This window comes from Gopherus evgoodei, chromosome 21, assembly GCF_007399415.2.
Source record: "Gopherus evgoodei ecotype Sinaloan lineage chromosome 21, rGopEvg1_v1.p, whole genome shotgun sequence".
Lineage (NCBI taxonomy): Eukaryota > Metazoa > Chordata > Testudines > Testudinidae > Gopherus > Gopherus evgoodei.
Window position 1 is genome coordinate 17,352,766 of NC_044342.1, and position 21,266 is coordinate 17,374,031.

General features: G+C 43.2%; 1 pseudogene; it reads right to left on the reverse strand.

Moving 5' to 3' along the window:
- Window positions 1-18,459: 18,459 nt before the first annotated feature.
- Window positions 18,460-19,399, reverse strand: LOC115638138 (annotated as a pseudogene).
- Window positions 19,400-21,266: the final 1,867 nt, after the last annotated feature.

The following is a 21,266-nucleotide window of genomic DNA, read 5'->3' on the forward strand; positions in this document are numbered from 1 at the left end:
CAATGTAGGGCTGAAGGGGATCTCAAGAAGTCATCAAGTCTGAGGCAGGGAAGCATGTAATCTGGGATTCCGTCAGGGGTCTAAGACCAGCTTTTTAGGATTAGAAAGCTGGTCTAGCCGATAGAGAAGTAAAATTGGATTCCTGAGACCTGGGTTTAATTCCTGGCTCATCCACTGATTCTCTGTGTGACCTTGGACCTTGATCTACTGTATGGAAGTTTCCCCATCTATAAAATAGGAATAATACTTTCCTACCACACAGGAAAGCTGTGAGGATTAAATCCATAACTGATTATGTAGCCCTCTGATGCTATGGGGATAAGGGCCATATAAATATCTTGGTAGGCAGATAGTTCCTGGTGAATTTCAATATGAGTTTGAGAGCCTAACTCCCTTAGGCTCCTTTGAAATCCCAGCCATAGGCTGAGATTTTTCAAAGCCACTAAAAGATTTGGGGACTGTCTGAAAGGAATGGGAATTGGTCACCTAAATGTCCTAGGTATCTTTAAAACTTCTGCATATAATCCAAGTGCTGTAGCCACCAAGTGCAGGCACAGGATGAAAAGACATGGGAAACAACAATCTGGGATCAACTACCAATCCTGCCATGAAATTCCTGTTGGCCTATGGGTGAGTTGGTCCCTTTGTTCCTGATCTGTGAAACAGTAATAACTATACCTCTTTTGTCAGCTGTTTGGCTGACTTGTCTATTTATGTTGAGATTTTCAAAGATATTTGATGCCCAAATTCCACTGAAATTCAATGAGAGATGTGCATATAATTACCTTAGAGTGTAAGCTCCTTGGGCAGGCTCTATCTCCCCTTATATGTCTGTATGTTGCCTAGCACAACGGGGCCCTGATCTCAGTTGGGATTAATAGTAATTTTGTGTCAATTCCATCTCTTCTATACGAAGGGGGAAAAATATTCCTGATCCCTATTTCCCCATTCCCTGAAGCATGTGGGTTGATATCTCCTAAATATGTTTGTTCCACTTCAGGTGCTATGCCTACTCATTCCCATCTCTAAATATATTTCTTATCATATTGATAAGCCACTGGCCTATGTAACATTCACAATTAAGGATGTATTGAGAAGAAATGAATTTCACTTATTTCCCTTTAATCATGTTTTCTATTGTTTTATTCCATTGAGTGCCTTTTTGCTTTTAGGATAAATTGGCTTTTTGTGACTCAGTCATTATGTTGTATGTGGTGAAAAATTTCTGCTGAGACTTCTGTTAACCAAAAATAAGATATTCAATGAAATAACTTCTTTCTATATAAAATTGAGTTTAAAATCACCTGAAATCCCAAAACCATAGAACTTTTTTTTTAAATTTTCAGCCAACACCGTGAAATATTCTGGCCAAAGAGTGAAATCTTGTATCCTTAAATTGAGATATTTTGATTTTGAAATCCTGCAGCAGTGCTTCATAGGAATCTCCTCTGTAAGCTAGCCTCTCTAGCTAGACTTCATCTCCCACAATGCACTGCAGCCATGGGACTCCCATGATGTATTGACTGCAATTGCCAACACCTGATCCTGTACATTAGAGTAGCTGGGATTCTCAAGAAGCCTAAGGGAGTTAGTCACTCAAGTCCCTTGCAACTTCAATGGGAGCTAGGCACTTCTATAGGAAATCACAGCCCCTGTGTCCTCACATCTCAGTGATTGCAGAAGTCTCAGTAGGAACTGACCTTTAAAGGCATTTCCCAGGACCTGGCGGGATTGAGCCCTAAACAATTGTGGAGTTTTCAGTCACTTAGGCTGAGATTCTCCAAGGACCTAAAGGATCTGGGCACCTGACTTTCATTGAAATTCAATAAAGCCTCAGCCCCATCAATGGGAAGACTGGCTCATGTCCCTTGCGTCAACTAAGAATGATTCTGGGGAAAAAACATTCACTCCAGGAGCAGAATATAGCTTTAATAGATCTAGAAGCTGGATCCTCTGATGGGGTTAATCAGCATAGATCCAGTGACAACAGTGGAGCTGCCATCGATTTCCACCAGCTGAGGATCTGGCCCCATTGACTGAGCGGAGCTATGGCAGATTTACATGACTTGGCATTTATACTGCAATAAACTAATAAAGAAGGCCAAAAAAGGATGTGTTTTTTGAGAATATCTGAAAGTTACCATGAGATCTGAGGAAAGAATCTAACTCTGAGGTGTCTTTTCTATCCACCCTCCCACACCAGAAGATGAAGCTTATGGAAAGAAAGCTTTGCTAGGGCTGGCTAGCTACATATCCCTTGTAAAGCCTTTTAATTTGAATGTCCCAAGAATGAGACTGGAAACAAAATGGTGGGTTTACTCTTCCTGTCTCAATCCACAATCTAAGCTCTACAACTGAAAACAAAATGCCACTCACACCAAACAGCCTATCTTCTTCCTTGCTGGATTTGACCACCATCAGAATAAGGAAATGAGTTAGCCACAAAGCAAGTTGTTTTCCCTCCAAAATATATCTATATCTATACCGATATCGATATTGATGTCCAGAGATCTATATCGATATAGATGCTTTCTTCCCCCCCAAAAAATGGTGATTTTCCATCAAGAGGCCAAAAACTTGAACAATATCAAACCAAAAATGGAATTTATTTTCATTTTCAACCAAAAAAAAAAAACCTTTCAAATTTCAGGGCCTTCTATTTTGTAATTAAAGCCATTTTTTTTAGTGCAGGAAAAACCAAACCAAAGCAAAACCTTTTTTAGTGAGCTCTGTTTATTGCAATGGATGGGAGCAGTTCCTGCCTACCCCAGAGTCACTGTGACAGGTTCTCTGCAAACAGGCAGATACCACTGTGTTGCTTACACTCAAGTCCTGATCCCATGAAGGCTAGAGGGTAGTTAACCACGGGCACAATTTGCCAAGTGTCATGATGGGCTCTCCGTCACCGGCAATTTAAAAATAAATACTGGATCAGTTCTAGTTTGAACAGGAATAGATGCAGGGAATTCCCATGACGAGGGTATCCACTGACACATCCCCAAGGTACCGAACATTCCGATACTTCCTCATGGTGTGCTTGAGACTGCGCCATCCATGGGACACAATTTTGAAGAATGTGTCCATGGGGGTGGCATGCTCTTCAAAATGTCATTCCCTGTCCGATACCATCAGCTTTTGTTTTTGTCTCACTACCAGATGGTGGACAAATCTTACAAAAGCAGGACTGTCTGTCCTAAAACCAGACTAATGGCCTGCCTACCTATGAAATGCTCACAATGTTCATTTCTTTGGTTTTATAATCTATTAATCTATATGGCAGATTTGGATTTTCAAAGGATCTTAAGGGCACCTGCCAGCCTAAGACATTTTTTGAAAATATCTGCCTTAGCATACAAAAGCTTAAATATAAGTTTAAATTCTGAAGTACAAGATGCCAAATCAGTGATGCAGGACAATCTGTTCCTGACTAATCATTTTAATAAAATGTGGAGCAAATTCTGATGGCTTTATGCAGCTTTTCCTTAGGCGGGTGTTTTCAAGGGGGCTGTGTTTCGCAGGTGGTCAGACTACATTATCATAACGATCCCTTCTAGGCTTAAAATTCATGTATGTACCTTAAGGAATCAGCCCTCCAAATCTAACTGATGACTAATTTGACTTCTTTGGGCTCCTTTGAAAATTCCTGGCAAACGCTCACCAAATTCAACAATAGTATTGCCAGTGTGAGAAAAAAGATTGTTTCCAAGTAGCAGCTTCCAGAGAAGGAGAAATTAGAAATCTTCTATGATTTTAATTATTATTGTGAAGTAGAATGAATGGCTAGCAGATGGCAGCAGTGGGGGGCTTAGCAAAGGGCAGCTTTGCTTCCGATCTAAAAGTGCTTGAATCATTTTCACTGCTACTGGAATTGTCCTAGCTGCAACAGAAATTGCTGCAAAGGATGGATTGTATCAGAACTTTAAGGGTGCACTCTGCATTTGGTAATAGCATGTGCATGGAATGATAGAGAGATTTCATCAGTGCTGTTGTTTCTGCTTATTGCTCAGCACAAGTAAAGCAGGTTGAAAATTTTCCAGCAGAACAGTTCCCCAAAGGAAAATGCTAATTTGAGCCAATTGAAATATTTTATGACAATATACCTATTTTATAGCCTTTCAACAACTGCCTGCATAGCTTGGGTGCTATCACACTGGCCTTATAAGTGAGGGTTCATGAGTTCAAATCTCTCTGGGGCTTGTGCTGCTGTTTTGTACAGTCAAGAGAAGTGTGGAGAAAGTAAATAAGAAAGGGTTATTTACTCCTTCTCATAACACAAGCACCAGAGGTCGCTACATGAAATTAATAGGCAGCAGGTTTAAAACAAAGGAAAGGAAGTATTTCTTCACACGACACATTGTCAACCTGTGTAACTCCTTGCCAGAGGATGTTGTGCAGGCCAAACCTATAACAGATTCAAAAAAGAACTAGATAAATTTATGGACTATTAACCAGGATGAGCAGAGATTGTCTCCCTAGCCTCTATTTGCCAGAAGCTGGGAATGGGTGATGATATGGATCACTTTGATCATCTGAAGCACCTGGCATTGGTCACTGTTGGAAGACAGGACACTGGGCTAGATGTACCTTTGGTCTGAGCCAGTCTGGCTGTTCATATTTTCACAGAAAAATATTGAAATATTTCATTTTAATTTTACAATTTTGATAATATAATATAATATAATATAATAAATATAATATAATATAAATGTCAAAACAAAACCTTTTCAACCTTATTACAGTGAAATGATTTGATAGTTTTGAAAGGAAATACTTTTTGGAATATTTCATTTAATGAAAAATTCCAAATCTTTGGCCCATTTCAGGACAAAACCAAATTTAAAATCTCAAAATGTCCTGTGGGACTGAAGTTCTGAATTCTGACCCACTCTGATTACAAGTTATTTCTTCTGTGACTAGGAATATTACTGACTAGACTAGGGTTCCACTGCTTAATTATCATTTAATCTACCTGGTATATGGACACCACACATATATGAAATCTGGGAAATCCAAAGGCGCTAAGAGCTGTGTCATAAACAGATAGCTAAGGGTTAATGTCTCTTCCACCTGAAGCACCTGACCAGAGGACCAATCAGGAAACCGGATTTTTTCAACTCTGGGTGGAGGGAAGTTTGTGTCTGGGTCTTTGTTTTCTGCCTGCCTGCTTTCTCTGAGCTTTGGAGAAGTAGTTCTGTTTTCTAATCTTCTGTTTCGAAGTGTAAGAACAAAGAGATCAGATAGTAAGTTATATGGTTTCTTTTCTTTGGTATTTGCATGAATATAAGTGCTGGAGTGCTTTGATTTGTATTCTTTTTCAATAAGGCTGTTTATTCAATATTCTTTTAAGCAATTGCCCTGTATTGTGTCACCTTAATACAGAGAGACCATTTGTATGTATTTTTCTTTCTTTTTTTTATATAAAGCTTTCTTTTAAGACCTGTTGGAGTTTTTCTTTACTTCAGGGAAATTGAATCTGTACTCACCAGGGAATTGGTGGGAGGAAGAGATCAGGGAGATCTGTGTGTGTGTTGGATTTGCTAGCCTGATTTTGCATTCCCTCTGGGTGAATAGGAAAGTGCTTTTGTTTCCAGGACTGGAAACGGAGAGGGGGAGTCACTCTGTTTGGATTCACAGAGCTTGTGTCTGTGTATCTCTCCAGGGGCACCTGGAGGGGGGAAGGGAAAAAGGATTATTTCCCTTTGTTGTGAGACTCAAGGGATTTGGGTCTTGGGGTCCCCAGGGAAGGTTTTTCAGGGGGACCAGAGTGCCCCAAAACACTCTAATTTTTTGGGTGGTGGCAGCAAGTACCAGGTCCAAGCTGGTAGCTAAGCTTGGAGGTTTTCATGCTAACCCCCATATTTTGGACGCTAAGGTCCAAATCTGGGACTAAGGTTATGACATGAGTGGCAGCGGTGGGATATAGACAGAATCCAGAAGCCAGTAGGAATATTATATTTTTCTTTTCTCTGCTAAGGGCTTTTTAGCACAGAGAAACAGTTTGGTTTTAAAAGGGAACCAGAGAGAATTTTTTTTTCTGCTCTCTCTGGCAGTTTGTGGCTTGCATGTTAAGCAAGAAGTCGTTAAGGTGCTATCACGAGTCTTTTGTCACACAATAGCACTCCCATTGAGAGTCATTACCAGCACTATATAAATGCAAATAAAGTGGTTTTTCAGGTTTACTTAACACTGAAGATTAGCTAAAGGCACTGTTGCTAGGCAGACTTCAGGAGGCAACAGAGAACCTGCAGTTCGGAAGATAAACATCGGAGGGCACCCCAACACAAGAAAACAGGAACCATGACTTCTAAGCCAAAAATTAAGGCTGAAGAACAAATCAAAGAAGCTGAACACAGGCGACAACTGGAAATAAAACAAAAAGAGATGGAGATGAAAGAAAGAGAAGAACAAATCAAAGAGGCAGCACACAAAAGAAAACTAGAAGAAGAAGAGGTGGCCCACCGAAGGAAGCAAGCAGAAGAAGAGGCAGCCCACAGAAGACAGATAGAACTCCAGAGGGAAGCCCACCAACAGGCCATGGAATTAGAAAAGGCTAAGCAACAGACTCCAGCCAATCCTAACAACCCATCGCCCATTATTGCTCCACAGCACAGGAAATTTCCCACCTACAAGGCAGGTGATGACACCGAGGCCTTCTTGGAAAATTTTGAAAGAGCCTGTCTTGGGTACAACATCCCCGAAGACCAGTACATGGTAGAATTAAGGCCACAGCTCAGTGGACCTTTAGCAGAGGTGGCAGCTGAAATGCCTAAGCAGCAAATGAATGACTATAAACTTTTTCAAACCAAGGCCAGATACAGGATGGGGATAACCCCAGATCATGCCCGTCGGGGCTTCAGAACCCAAAAGTGGAAACCAGAGGTGTCATTTCCCAAACACGCCTACTACATTGCAAAAAATTATGAGCCCTGGATAACAGGAAACAACGTTCAAACCTTGGAAGAACTGCACCTCCTCATACAAATGGAGCAGTTCTTGGATAGTGTTCCTGAAGACATCACACGGTACATACAAGATGGAAAACCCAAAGATCTCGCTGAGGCGGGGGAGATTGGAGCCAAATGGATGGAACTGGCAAAAAACAAGAAAGCTACTGTCAAGGGGAACGATTACCCCAGGGGGCACACAGACCATAAACCCTACAACCGAGGACAGCCAAAGACCCCACATACCACCCAAGTAAAGCCACAGACACCCTACCCTTCCACCGTTAAGTGGACTGATGAGTGTCAAAAAGCCTTTACCCAGCTTAAGGCAACGCTCATGTCTGACCCTGTGCTCAGGGCCCCGGACTTTGACAAGCCATTCCTAGTAACCACGGATGCATCTGAGCGTGGTATAGGAGCAGTGCTCATGCAGGAAGCAACAGATCACAACTTCCATCCTGTCATGTTTCTCAGCAAGAAACTGTCTGAGAGGGAAAGTCACTGGTCAGTCAGTGAAAAGGAATGCTATGCCATTGTGTACGCCCTGGAAAAGCTACGCCCATATGTTTGGGGACGGCGGTTCCAACTACAAACTGACCATGCTGCGCTAAAGTGGCTTCATACTGCCAAGGGGAACAACAAGAAACTTCTTCGTTGGAGTTTAGCTCTCCAAGATTTTGATTTTTAAATTCAACACATCACAGGAGCTTCTATCAAAGTAGCTGATGCACTCTCCCGTGAGAGTTTTCCAGAATTCAGTAGTTAAAAAGTGTTCTTAAAATATAGAAGTCTGTTAGTTATATACTTAGGGGTATATGTAAAGGTGCATGTGTTGTATTAATCTGTTTATTTTCAAGTTCTAGAAGGAAATCGCCGCCAGTGAGCTTCCCCACTGTCTGCAATTTGGGGGGTGTGTCATAAACAGATATCTAAGGGTTAATGTCTCTTCCACCTGAAGCACCTGACCAGAGGACCAATCAGGAAACCGGATTTTTTCAACTCTGGGTGGAGGGAAGTTTGTGTCTGGGTCTTTGTTTTCTGCCTGCCTGCTTTCTCTGAGCTTTGGAGAAGTAGTTCTGTTTTCTAATCTTCTGTTTCGAAGTGTAAGGACAAAAAGATCAGATAGTAAGTTATATGGTTTCTTTTCTTTGGTATTTGCGTGAATATAAGTGCTGGAGTGCTTTGATTTGTATTCTTTTTGAATAAGGCTGTTTATTCAATATTCTTTTAAGCAATTGCCCTGTATTGTGTCACCTTAATACAGAGAGACCATTTGTATGTATTTTTCTTTCTTTTTTTTATATAAAGCTTTCTTTTAAGACCTGTTGGAGTTTTTCTTTACTTCAGGGAAATTGAATCTGTACTCACCAGGGAATTGGTGGGAGGAAGAGATCGGGGAGATCTGTGTGTGTGTTGGATTTGCTAGCTTGATTTTGCATTCCCTCTGGGTGAATAGGAAAGTGCTTTTGTTTCCAGGACTGGAAACGGAGAGGGGGAGTCACTCTGTTTGGATTCACAGAGCTTGTGTCTGTGTATCTCTCCAGGGGCACCTGGAGGGGGGAAGGGAAAAAGGATTATTTCCCTTTGTTGTGAGACTCAAGGGATTTGGGTCTTGGGGTCCCCAGGGAAGGTTTTTCAGGGGGACCAGAGTGCCCCAAAACACTTTAATTTTTTGGGTGGTGGCAGCAAGTACCAGGTCCAAGCTGGTAGCTAAGCTTGGAGGTTTTCATGCTAACCCCCATATTTTGGACGCTAAGGTCCAAATCTGGGACTAAGGTTATGACAAGCTGTGGAAACCTAAATCCCTTAGGCTTCTTTGAAAATCTCAGTTTAAGTATTTTTCTGCTCTCCTGTGGCTGAAGTGTAACATATTTTCAGCCTGGAAGACAACTAAGGCCTAGTCTAAACTACAAGTTTATGTTGAATTTAGCAGCATTAAATTGAATTAACCCTGCACCCGTCCACACAACGAAGCCATTTACTTCAATATAAAGGGCTCTTAAAATCAATTCTTGTACTCCTCCCTGATGAGGGGACTAGTGCTGAAATCGATATCGCCTGTTCGAATTCGGGTTAGTGTGGACGCAATTAGACAGTATTGGCCTTCGGGAGCTATCCCACAGTGTACCATTATGACCGCTCTGGACAGCACTTTCAACTCAGATGCACTGGCCAGGTGTACAGGAAAAGCCCTGCACCTCATCTCCTGTTTGGCCAGTCAAGATCATAGCACAGGTAACCATGCAGTCTGAGAATCCAAAAAGAGCTTCAGCATGGACCGTATGGGAGGTATGGGATCTGATCACTGTGTGTGGAGACAATTCTGTGCTATCAGAACTACCTTACAAAAGACGAAATGCCAAAACATTTGAAAAAATCTCCAAGGGCATGATGGAGAGAGGCCACAACGGGGATTCAATACAGTGCCACGTGAAAGTTAAGGAGCTCAGACAAGTGTACCAGAAAACCAAGTAATCAAACAGATGCTCCGGGGCAGAGCCGCACACATGCCACTTCAATGCAATTGATCCAGAATGAAAGAGCTCATCTGAATGAGTGGAAGGACACAGTATCACAGTATAGGAAAGCAGCCAATGACCGTGAGGACAAGAGGGACAAACATGAGGATAGGAGGGAAGATCGAGATGAGAGGTGGCGGCAGGAAGATCAGAGGAGGCAGGATGCAACCCTGAGGCTACTGCGGGATCAAATGGACATGCAACACTATCTGGTGGAGCTTCAGGAATGGCAACAGGATCACAGAGTGCCGCTGCAGCCCCTGGTTAACTGCCCTCCCTCCTCCCCAAGTTCCATAACCTCCTCACCCAGATGCCCAAGAACGGGTGGGGTATGCTCCGGGGACCCAACCACTCCAATCCAGTGGACAGCCCAAGCAATAGAAGGCTGACATTCAACAAGTTTTGAAGTGAAGTGTGGCTTTGTCCTTTCTCCATCCCCACCCCACCTGGGCTACCTTGGCAGTTATCTCCCTATTTTTATAATCAATTAATAAAGAATACATGATTTTTAAATGATAGTGACTTTATTTCCTTAGAAAGCAAGCTGTGATTGAATGGGAGGGTGGGTTGCTTTCAGGGAATGAGTCAATCAAGGTGGTGGGTTTTCATCAATGAGAAACAAACAGAACTTTCACAACATAGCCTGGCCAGTCAAAGCTTCTCTGATTCACAGTGCTTCCTGGTGTGCTCTTCTAATTGCCCTGGTGTCTGTCTGCACGTAATCAGCAGCCAGGTGATTTGCCTCAACTTCCCATAAACATCTCCCCCTTACTCTCACAGAGATTGTGGAGCAAACAGCATTGTCTGAGCGAGTTGGTAAAGTGCACCAGTGTCCCTTTAAACACCATTCTGCACTTGCTCAGCCTGTAGTTGAACAGCTCCTGACTACTGTCCAGGCTGCCTGTGTATGGCTTCAAGAGCCAAAGCATTAAGGGGTAGGCTGGGTCCCCAAGGATAACTATAGGCATGTCAACATCCCCAACAGTTATTTTCTGGTCTGGGAAGTAAATCCCTTGCTGCAGCCATTTAAATAGATTAGTGTTCCTGAATATATGAGTGTCATGAACCCTTCCTGGCCATCCCATGTTGATGTTGGTGAAACATCCCTTGTGATCAACCAGGGCTTGCAGCATCATTGAAAAGTACCCCTTGTGTTTTTTGTACTGGCTCCCCTGGTGGTCTGGTGCCAAGATAGGGATATGGGTTCCATCTATCGCCCCACCACAGTTAGGGAATCCCATTGCAGCAAAGCCATCTGCTTTGACCTGCACATTTCCCAGAGTCACTACCTTTCGTAGCAGCAGCTTAGTGATTGCTTTGGTTACTTGTATCACAGCAGCTCCCACAATAGATTTGCCCACTCCAAATTGATTCCTGACTGACTGGTAGCTGTCTGGCATTGCAAGCTTCCAGAGGGCTATCTCTACTCGCTTCTCAACTGTGAGGGTTGCTCTCATCTTGGTATTCTGGTGCTTCAGGGCAGGGGAAAGCAAGTCACAAAGTTCCATGAAAGTGCCCTTATTCATGCGAAAGTTTTGCAGACACTGAGAATTGTCCCACACTTGCAACACTATGTGATCCCACCAGTCTGTGCTTGTTTCCTGGGCCCAGAATCGGCATTCCATGATATGAACCTGCCCCATTAACACCATGATCTCCAAAGCACCGGGGCCCGCGCCTTGAGAAAATTCTGTGTCCATGTCCTCATCATGCTCATCGCCGCGCTGCCGTCGCCTCCTCCTCGCTTGGTTTTTCAGGTTCTGGTTCTGCATAAACTGCATGATAATGCAAGAGGTGTTTACAGTATTCATGACTTCTGCATTGAGATGAAGGGGCTCCATGCTTGCCATGGTATGGCGTCTGCACTGAAAAAAGGCACAAAATGATTGTCTGCCGGTTCTCTTGGGAGGGGCGACTGATGACATGGCTTACAAGGAATTAAAAATAGCAAAGGGGGTGGCTTTGCATCAAGGAAAAACACAAACAACTGTCAAGCAGAATGGCCCCCTCAAGGATTGAAGTCAAAACTCTGGATTTAACAGGCCGTTGATTTCATGGAAAGAGGTGGGAGCAAATGAATACAAAACAAATCAGGTTTATTTCTTGTTTTGATCCACTCCATCTATCTTTTACATCTTAGGCTGGAAGCAGATGGTGCAGTACCACTGCAAGCCATCATCATCTCCTGGGTGCTCGGCAGAAGATGCTGCATTACGACTGCTAGCCATCATCATCTTCTGGGTGCTTGGCAGAAGACAATGTTTTTTGCCCCATCAGACATTGGGATCTCAACCCAGAATTCCAATGGGTGGGGAAGACTGTGGTAACTATGGGATAGCTATGGAATAGTTACCACAGTGCAATGCTCCCGAAGTCGACGCTAGCCTCAGCACTATGGACTCACACCGCTGATTAATATGCTTAGTGTGGAAGCATGCACTCGACTGTATGCAATCTGTTGCCAAAAATCAAATTCTGTAAAATCAGAGTAATTCCGTAGTGCAGATATTCCCTAAGGCCCCAGCCCTGCAGACATAAAGGTAAAGATGTGCATGCATTTAAATGCTAGAAAAAACAGGGCCTAACTAAGTGACTATACAGGTTAAATGCAGACTTACCATCTCTACTCTATCTCTTCATGTATAGGAAAGGGGGCTAGTGATACTGGCTTAACGCACTTTTATGTCGATAGACCTGTATCCATTGTAGTGGCTGTACTGGTATAGCTATCTTTGTAAAAAAACCAACCCCTGGCACTAACATAGTTACAGCAGTACAAGACTTGGGAGCAGATGAGGCCTAAGGGTTTATCTGTTCACAGACATTAAGTGATGATTCCCCTTTTGACTAGCACACTGAGGACTGAAGTAGGAATCTCCAGAGCTAAATACAAAAGTTGCTGCAGCTTGAGCTAAAATTCTATAGCAGCTGACAGCAGGGGCAGCTTCAGGCCCCAGAATGCCAAGCGCGTACTTGGGTCGGCTTGCCACGGGGAGTGCTCTGCTGGTCGCCGGGAGGGCAGCAGGCGGGCAGCCTTTGGTGGCATGCCTGCGGAAGGTCCGCTGGTCCCACTGCTTTGGTGGAGCCGTGGGACCAGTGGACCCTCCACAGGCATGCCTGCGGGAGGTCCACCAGAGCCACGGGATCGGTGACCAGCAGAGTGCCCCCCGCAGCATGCTGCCATGCTTGGGGCGGCAAAATGTCTAGAGCTGCCCCTGGCTGACAGTAACAACTCATATCCTCTGTGCATCATCCCTGAGGGGTCATCTAACACATTCACAAGTGCAATTTTTAAGTGTGAACGTGCACAGATTGGTTCACAACTGGTTCTTTGGATTTAGTTGTGCCTGTACTTTTGTGGGCTCAGGCCAAATGTTTATGTGCCATAATGACACTGAATTTGTTGTTTTTTTTATATAATTTTGACAGATAATACCAAAGTTTATTTTAAAGCATTTTCCCCCTATTTTTATTGATTTAAATGTTCACAGTTGTGCAAAATTATAGGTAAGCATGAAATTATGGGGGATTAGAAAATTATTATTTAATATCAGTAGATGCCAAAATTCAAAATGTTAACACTTTGTATCCATTAAAAGACAAATAGTCAGCATCACATGTCAAAATATATGAAGTAAATATTCTTAAAACAAACTCTAATATGTTCTCAAGCAGCATTTTTCTTACTTTGTCTGTCTATAAGTTTTGATTACTATGGATGGACCTTTGGTCTAACCCAGTATGGCCGTTTGTATGTTCTTTTGTTATGCTGATGGAAATATGCTTTCATCAGTGTGAGTGTGTATACTGAAGTCAATGTTTACTGTTATTTACCGACTAAAATCTAATCCTTCCAAACCCAGATGTAAGAGTCTCCGCATACAAAGTTGCACTAGTTCAGCTAAATCAGTATAAAATTGTACCTTCAGTTCTATCAGTACCAGTTTCCCTGTGGAAGGGCCGAAGTCCTGTTGACTTTCAAAAGGATTTAAACCCAGTTTTTCAAATGTATTTATGTATTGCTACATTCAGTGTGGCAAGACCTCAGGCTTAGGTCCGCCAAGTATTTAGACACCTAAATCCCAATGAAATAAATATGAGTTAGGCACCTAACTGCCTTTAAAAAGATGGACTTAAGTGACTTAGACACTTATGAGCCTAAGACTTATTGAAAGTAAATTGGACTAGCCACCTAAGGGTCAGATGTTCAAAGGTGTTTAGGGGCCTAAAGAAGCAGCTAAGTGCTTGGTGGGATTTCCAAAAGTGCCTATGGCCCAGATCCTGAAAATTATTAGGCACCAAACTCCCATCAATATCAACGGGAATAAAGCGCCTAAATGCCTTTGAGACTCTTGGCCCTTGGCACCTGGAGTCAATTGAATTTAGGAGCCTAAGTGCTTATAAAATCTTCCCTTTAGGCTCCTAAATCCTGTGATGCTTTTCAAAGTTTTACTCATTAAACTTGAGTTCCCCAAGCCCTGATCAAGTGCCCAGTGCAATGGGGCTCCTGGTGGTGACTAGTGCTCCCAGGCAGGACCCCAATACAAATAAATCCTAATTCATCGGGCTCAGCCTGGCTCAGGTGCAGGGATTTTCCTATTGAACTCTCATGCCTTACAAACCTCAGCTGCTAGTTTTTTGGCAGAGTCCCCCCATCCCCTGGGATTTCCCAGAACTTGTGTAAATTTAAAACTCTGCTAATGACTGAAACGAGTGGCCGAGTTCAACTCAGAAAATAGGGGATTCATCGGGTGTGCGTTGTGGTTTCACATTGGATTCAGTTACAGGCCCTGGCCAGAGACATGATACCCATAGCAAGGGGATGATTAGATCCTAAATGACAAGCAACGGGAGTATCAGCCATCGGAGTGCCTGCCACAGCAAAGGTGCACACAGCTTTGCCTCCGGGGTCCCCAGCTGGGGAGCAGCTTGCTCAGCTAGTCTAATGAGATCCCACCGGACATGTGCAGCCTCGCTGCTCCTGCGCTGCTGCTTCCTTTCTTCATTGGCACAGAGGCAATTACTAGCAGGGCTCTAAGCCTGGCTGTACTCCCATGGCGTTAGAAGCAAGAAAAGCCTCCGCATCAATAAACACTCAGCCATAAACATTGGCTTCAGATTCTTTTTTTTCTTATCAGACTTGGGTTCCCAAATTACAAAAGACAGCAGAGAAATGAGTCTCTATGTGCATGTCTGTGCAATATGCTGGGTGAAAGCAAGGAGAGTAGGCAGAATACAAACATCAGGCTTTTATTTTTATTATTACATAATAAACTGGTTTCATAGAATGAGACTCTCTCTCCAGCTTCTTATTTACATTCGTTTGATTAGCTCAGAGGATAATAGGAAATTATCATATGTTCACATTCACTTCTTACCTTGACATTATTATTATTATTATTATTATTATTATTAGCCTCTTGAGTAAGAACAGAAATATGAAAACAGGGTAATTCCCTGTTATCATTAATACTAATAAACTGTGTAATAATAAACAGAACCACAAATATACAGTATTATATGTGACAATATCAATTAAAATATCAATACATTATTATTATTATTATTCTAATAAAGGCCTATACAATGCTTCACTCCTATTTTGACAACTGAGGAAGGATTTGAGTGGTGTATTGGAATTGTGTTGGCCCTCTGCACAGGGGCTGAACTTTTCAAAGGGGCCTAAGGGAGTTAGACGTGCTACTCTCGTTGATATTAGGAACATAAGAACGGCCATACTGGGTCAGACCAAAGGTCCATCTAGCCCAGTATCTTCTCCTCTGACAGCGGCCAATGGCAGGTGAACCAAAGGGAATGAACAGACAGGAGTTCATCAAGTGATGTACGTCTTGTCACCCAATCCCAGCTTCTGGCAAACAGAGGCTAGGGACACCATCCCTGCCCATCCTGACTAATAGCCATTTGATGGACCTATCTTCAATGAATCTATCTAGCTCCTTTTTGAATCCCTTATAGTATTAGCCTTCACAGCACCCTCTGGCAAGGAGTTCCAGAGGTTGTCAGTGTGTTGCATGAAAAAAATACTTTCTTGTGTTTGTTTTAAACCTGTTACCTATTAATTTCATTTGGTGGTCCTTTGATCTTGTATTATGAGGAGTAAATAACACTTCCTTATTTACTTTCTCTATACCACTCATGATTTTATAGACCTCTATCATATCCGCCCTTAGTAGCCTTCTTTTTCAAGCTGAAAAGTCCCAGTCTTATTAATCTCTCCTTATATGGAAGCAGTTCTATACACCTAATAATTTTTGTTGCCCTTTTCTGAACCTTTTCCAATTCCAATATATCTTTTCTGAGACGGGGCGACCACATCTGCCCTCAATATTGAAGGTGTAGGCGTACCACGGATTTATATAGAGGCAATATGATATGTTCTGTCTTATTATCTATCCCTTTCTTGATGATTCCCAACATTCTGTTTGTTTTTTTGATTGCCTCTGCACATTAAGTGGATGATTTCAGAGAACTATCCATGATGACTCCAAGATCACTTTCTTGAATGGTAACAGCTAATTTAGACCCCATCATTGTATATGTATAGTTAGGATTCTGTTTTCCAGTGTGCATTACTTTGCATTTATCAACATAAAATTTCATCTGCTATTTTTTTTGCCCGGTCTCTCAGTTTTGTGAGATCATTTTGTAGCTCTTCGCAGTCTGCCTGGACTTAACTATCTTGAGTAGTTTGGTATCATCTGCAAATTTTGCCACCTCACCATTTACCCCTTTTTCGAGATCATTTATCTGGGCCCAGTACAGACCCCTGAGGGACACCACTATTTACCTCTCTCCATTCTGAAAACTGACCATTTATTTTCCTATCTTTTAACCAGTTACCAATCCATGAGAGAACCTTCCCTCTTACCAATTACAGTTTATTTTGCTTAAGAGCCTTGTCAAAGGCTTTCTGAAAATCTAAATATACTATATCCACTGGCTCTCCTTTGTCCGCATGGTTGTTGACCCTCCGCAAAGAATTCTAGTAGATTGTTGAGGCATGATTTCCCTTTACAAAAACCATGTTGACTATTTCATTAGGATGTGAATGGATGTCTTAACTGAAAATCCCAACCTGGGTAAATTTCATCCAAAGTGTGATCTAATGCATGTAGTAGACAAAATGAATTAATAGAGGAAAAGACAATTTACCCTAAATACTTTTTTATGTATACTAATCTTAGGTGTGCATCTGGCAACTATAATAGTTGTGGGTTTGTGGTTTATTTGTCCCAGGTCAGCATCTAGTCAATGCAAATTCATCACTTGCATTTTTCCTCCCTCTTCTCTTGAAAACCAATTTTCGTTTCAAACTGGAAAATCTGATTTCAAAAGTATCAGAATGTTTCACTCTGACCATTTTAAAATTGTCATACCTGACCCTGTTTGGGAAATGGTTTGGGTCTTGACAAACCAACATTTTCTGATTTAAAACATATATTTAGAAATTTCCCATCAGCTATAACACAGAAAGTTTGCAATCAGAATGGACAAGTCAAACAGAAGGTGAAAGGAAATGGATCAAGTGATTTACTCAAGCTCAAAATGTCAATACTGCTCTACACATGGTGTTTTCTGTCTTTATAATTATCTTGGCATGGACTGTTTGTTTGCTTGCTTTTGTTTTGACTGGAATAATTATACTGGTACCAAAGTATGGATGATGCTATATTGGTATAAAGATGCTTTATATTAGTAGTATTATTCATTCCTCTTCCTGTACTTGAATAAGCTACAGTGGCATAAAACACCATTAAATCAGTATAACTTTCTACCTTAGACCAACATAACTTAGAAACATTTTAGCCATTGTTGACTTTTTTAAAAGTGCCCTAATTAGGATAAATTTCTGAAAGAAAAGGCATTTTAAACTATGGAAAACTGGCATTTTTCATTTCAAAAAATGTCAAAACAAAATGTTTCAACAAGTTTTGGACATGCTTTTCAAAAATTTTTTCTACTAGAAACATTTCTCAAGTCCAACTCTTTCCTGTGAAAAGTTCCTTTTTGACCAACTGGTCCTTTCCTGGGAGAGGAGGGGGAGAGGAATCGTGCTTTATTTTCTATGCACTGCTGCAACAAAAATATTGATAGCACTGATAACTCAGAATGGTTGCCAGTGGTCTATTTCCTAACTACAGCTGTAATACAAATAGCAACAAGAGTGATAAATTACAACGTAATTTCTCAGCACTGCTTTAATTAAAAAATATATAATCATAGTTAATATGGTTCCCTAGAGTGTATTTTCAAGTGTCCCAAGCAGGATTGTCTCTTACAGTACATTAGAGAGATAAGAGGTAATATCTTTTATTGGACCAATTTCTGTTGGTGAAAGAGACAAGCTTTTGAATTTACGCAGAGCTCCTCTTCAGCTCTGGGACAGATACTCAGAGAGTGACAGCTAAATATAAGCTGGAACAGATTCTTAAGCATAAGAAGTTAATACATGTTGCAAGAGACCATTCAAGGTGAAGTGACAAGTTAACACCTCTACAGTCCCAGGACAAAGGTGGGTTAGTGGGTTATGGATTGTTGCAATGAGCCATATCCAGTGACTTTATCGAGTCTGTTTTTCCACTTCCCATGACAACATCAGAGATAGAACATTCACTTTATGAGAATTCTCCCCACTCAATTCACTATTTCCTATGGAAGAGGTTTATCCTCCCTGCTTCCCTCAAGGTGGATTTCACTTCCTGGTTCCTTAGGATGTAGATCAGGGGTTTAGCACTGGGATGAAGATGCTGTACATGAAGATGACTATCATCTCCCTCTCACAGTGGCTTTCTAAGGGTGCTGGCATGAAACCAAAGAGAAGCAGATAGAGAAAAGTCAACCCAATGAGGACAGACACACAGGTAGAGAAAGCTGACCTAGAGTGACAAAATGAGCGACAAAAAATGTTTTAAAAAATCTGTGGATCTACAAAGACTGAAATGCCTTGAACACAATTGTGGGCATTTTGGATTCATTTAATGCATGCTCTTCCAGGGTTTTCTGTTCAGGAATTTCTTCAGGGAAGATTTCACCTCCCCATTTCTCAGGGTGTATATCACGGGGTTCAGGACTGGGGTGGCAATGCTGTACATGGGGGAGAGTATCATGTCTCTTTCAGAGGAGACACCGGGGTGGCAGCTATGTAGTTGCCAAGAACTGGTATATAGAAAAGAGATACCACGGTGAGGTGGGAGGTGCAGGTCGAGAAGGCCTTTCTCCTGCCTTCTCGAGACTTACCTTCAGGAGGAGGAAAGAAATGATGTAGATGTAGGAGAGGAGTGTGAGGATGAAGGAACTCAGACTGAGGACCGCAGCATCTACGTTGACAAGGATCAGGTTGAGGAGGGTGCTGCCGCAGGCCAGGCTCAGCAGGGGCTTGATGTCACAGAAGAAGTGGGAGACATGGTTGTGGGCACAGAAGGGCAGCCTGGATGCCAAGATGGTGGTCATCAGGGCATGCAGGAAACCGGTGGACCAGGTGGCTGCTGCCAGGAGCAAGCAGGCCCTTGGGCTGATGACCAGCCTGTAGCACAGCGGGTTCCAGATGGCCACATAGCGGTCATAGGCCATGACGGCCAGAAGTATGGCCTCACTGCTACCCAGGAGGTGGAAGAAGTGGAGCTGGGCCAGGCAGCCGGCAAAGGAGATGGTCTGGTGCTCTGACAGGAAACCAAACAGCATCTTGGGCATGGTGACTGTGGATTAGCAGATGTCCAGGCAGGAGAGATTACCCAGGAAAAAGTACATGGGGGTGTGGAGCCGGGGCTCAGCCAGCATCACAGCCAAGATGGCCCCATTACCCAGCAGGCTGGTCATGTAGAGGAGGAGGAAGAGAGGGAAAAGGAAGTGCTGCAGTCCCTGGAGATTGGTCAGGCCGAGAAGGACAAAATTGCTTGCCTCTGTCTGGTTCTCCATTGCTGGGGAGGAATGGGAGATGTGTTGGAGCAGAAAGAGTTGCAACTCTCCTTGCAGTTTGTATTTCTATAAGCACCTTCCACCCAAAGTTTCAGAGTGCCTGTGAGTCATTAATTTAACCTTTCCAGTGCTGCTGTGGGTTAGCACCCTCATTTTACAGTTGGGGAAATGCAGCTGGAGAGGGGTGATATGTTAACTACATAGCTATAGCAATAAAAGTGCATTAGTTGCACAGGTGAACACTTGAATGTAAGGAGATGGCAGATAATGTACAGTTGCCCATGCAACCTTAATTCTGCCCCTTGTGCAGCTGTCCTGTGCACTTAAAAAAGCAAGAATCTCATGGAAGAAAACAGAAGGGCTCCTTCTGCGCTTGGAGCTGGGGGTACTATTCCCAACTTGCATATCCGTGCTAGCTCTGCTTAAACTAGCATGCTGAAAATAGCACTGTAGCCATGGTAGCTCAGGCAGGGGCAAACAGCAGTATGAGCAAGCTGCCTCAAGTACATATGTGACAGAGTGGGGATTTCCCCTTTTTATGCTGTATGTGAGCCTATGTGAGTCTTATGGTTTTGCATGAATGCTGCGTGTGCCTCACTTTCCATCTGTATTGCACCAATATCTAGGTGGTGCGAATAAGAGTGTGTGACTGTTGAGGGGGCTGCTCCAGCTGCCTGCATGAATTCTATCACCGTCCCTTCATAACCTGAGACCCAGGAGGGGGATGCAAGCAGGTGACTCTTGGCCCGGGAAGCAAGACAAAGGCCAGAGGAGGAGTAACAGGCAGGGCAGGGCAAGGACCAGGTAGCTGGAAGCGAGTCAGTCTCTGCTGGCTTGGGGCGCAGGGGGAGGACCAGAGCTCTGATTCTGGGCTCCCCTCCCCCAAAGATGGACTTGGCTGAAAGTCACTCATTTCTGTACTCACAAGCTCTGTTCTACACTGTGTTCCTGTCAGTTAAAAAACCTTCTGATGTATCAGCTGGCTGAGAGTCACGTCTGACTGCTTAGTGAGGGTGCAGGGCCCTCTGGCTTCTCAAGGAGCCCCGCCCAGGCAGACTCGCTGTGGGAAGCGCACAGTGTGGAAGGGGATGCTGAATTCTCCAAGATCAGACCCAGGAAGGTCGAAGCTGTGTAAGCTTCTTGCCCTGAAGACACTCTGCTCAGAGAGAGGAGGCTACTCTAGAGTCCTGACTGGCTTCATATAGAGTAATACCAGAGCAGTGCCCCAGTAACTCCATAACAACTCAGGGCATGGGTTCAGATCCCACCTTTACCACCAGTTGATCAGCCCCCACAATAGTCACACTCCCTTATTCCCACCACCTAGACATTGGTGGAATACACAGGAAACTGAGGCACACACAGCATTCATGCAAAACAGTAAGGCTCACATACAACACAACAAAGGGAAAAGCTCCACTTCATCATATCTCTTCCTCCTTTGAGATCGAACGGAGCGGGGTCACTTTAGCCAGTGACCTGGGGAAGTTCAGGCCTCTATCTCTGGGACAAAGCATCAGCTATAACATTTCAACTCCCCTTAATGTGGACCACCTCCATCTCATAATCCAGGAAGGACAGACTCCACCTCAGGAGCTTGGCATTGGCCCCTCTCATCTGGTGCAGCCACAGCAGGGAGAGTGGTCCAGATACACAGTGAAGCACCACCCAAATAGATCCGGTTGCAGCCTTTTAAGAGCCCACTCCATGGCTAGACGTTCCTTCTCTATGGCTGCATAGCCCTGCTCCTGGGGCAGCAGCTTCCTGCTTAGATACAGGATGTGGTGTTTCTCCCCCTTTGCATTAGTCTATCTCGGCACCATGCCAAGCCCTGTGTGTGGGGATCAGTGAACACCATAAAGGTCTT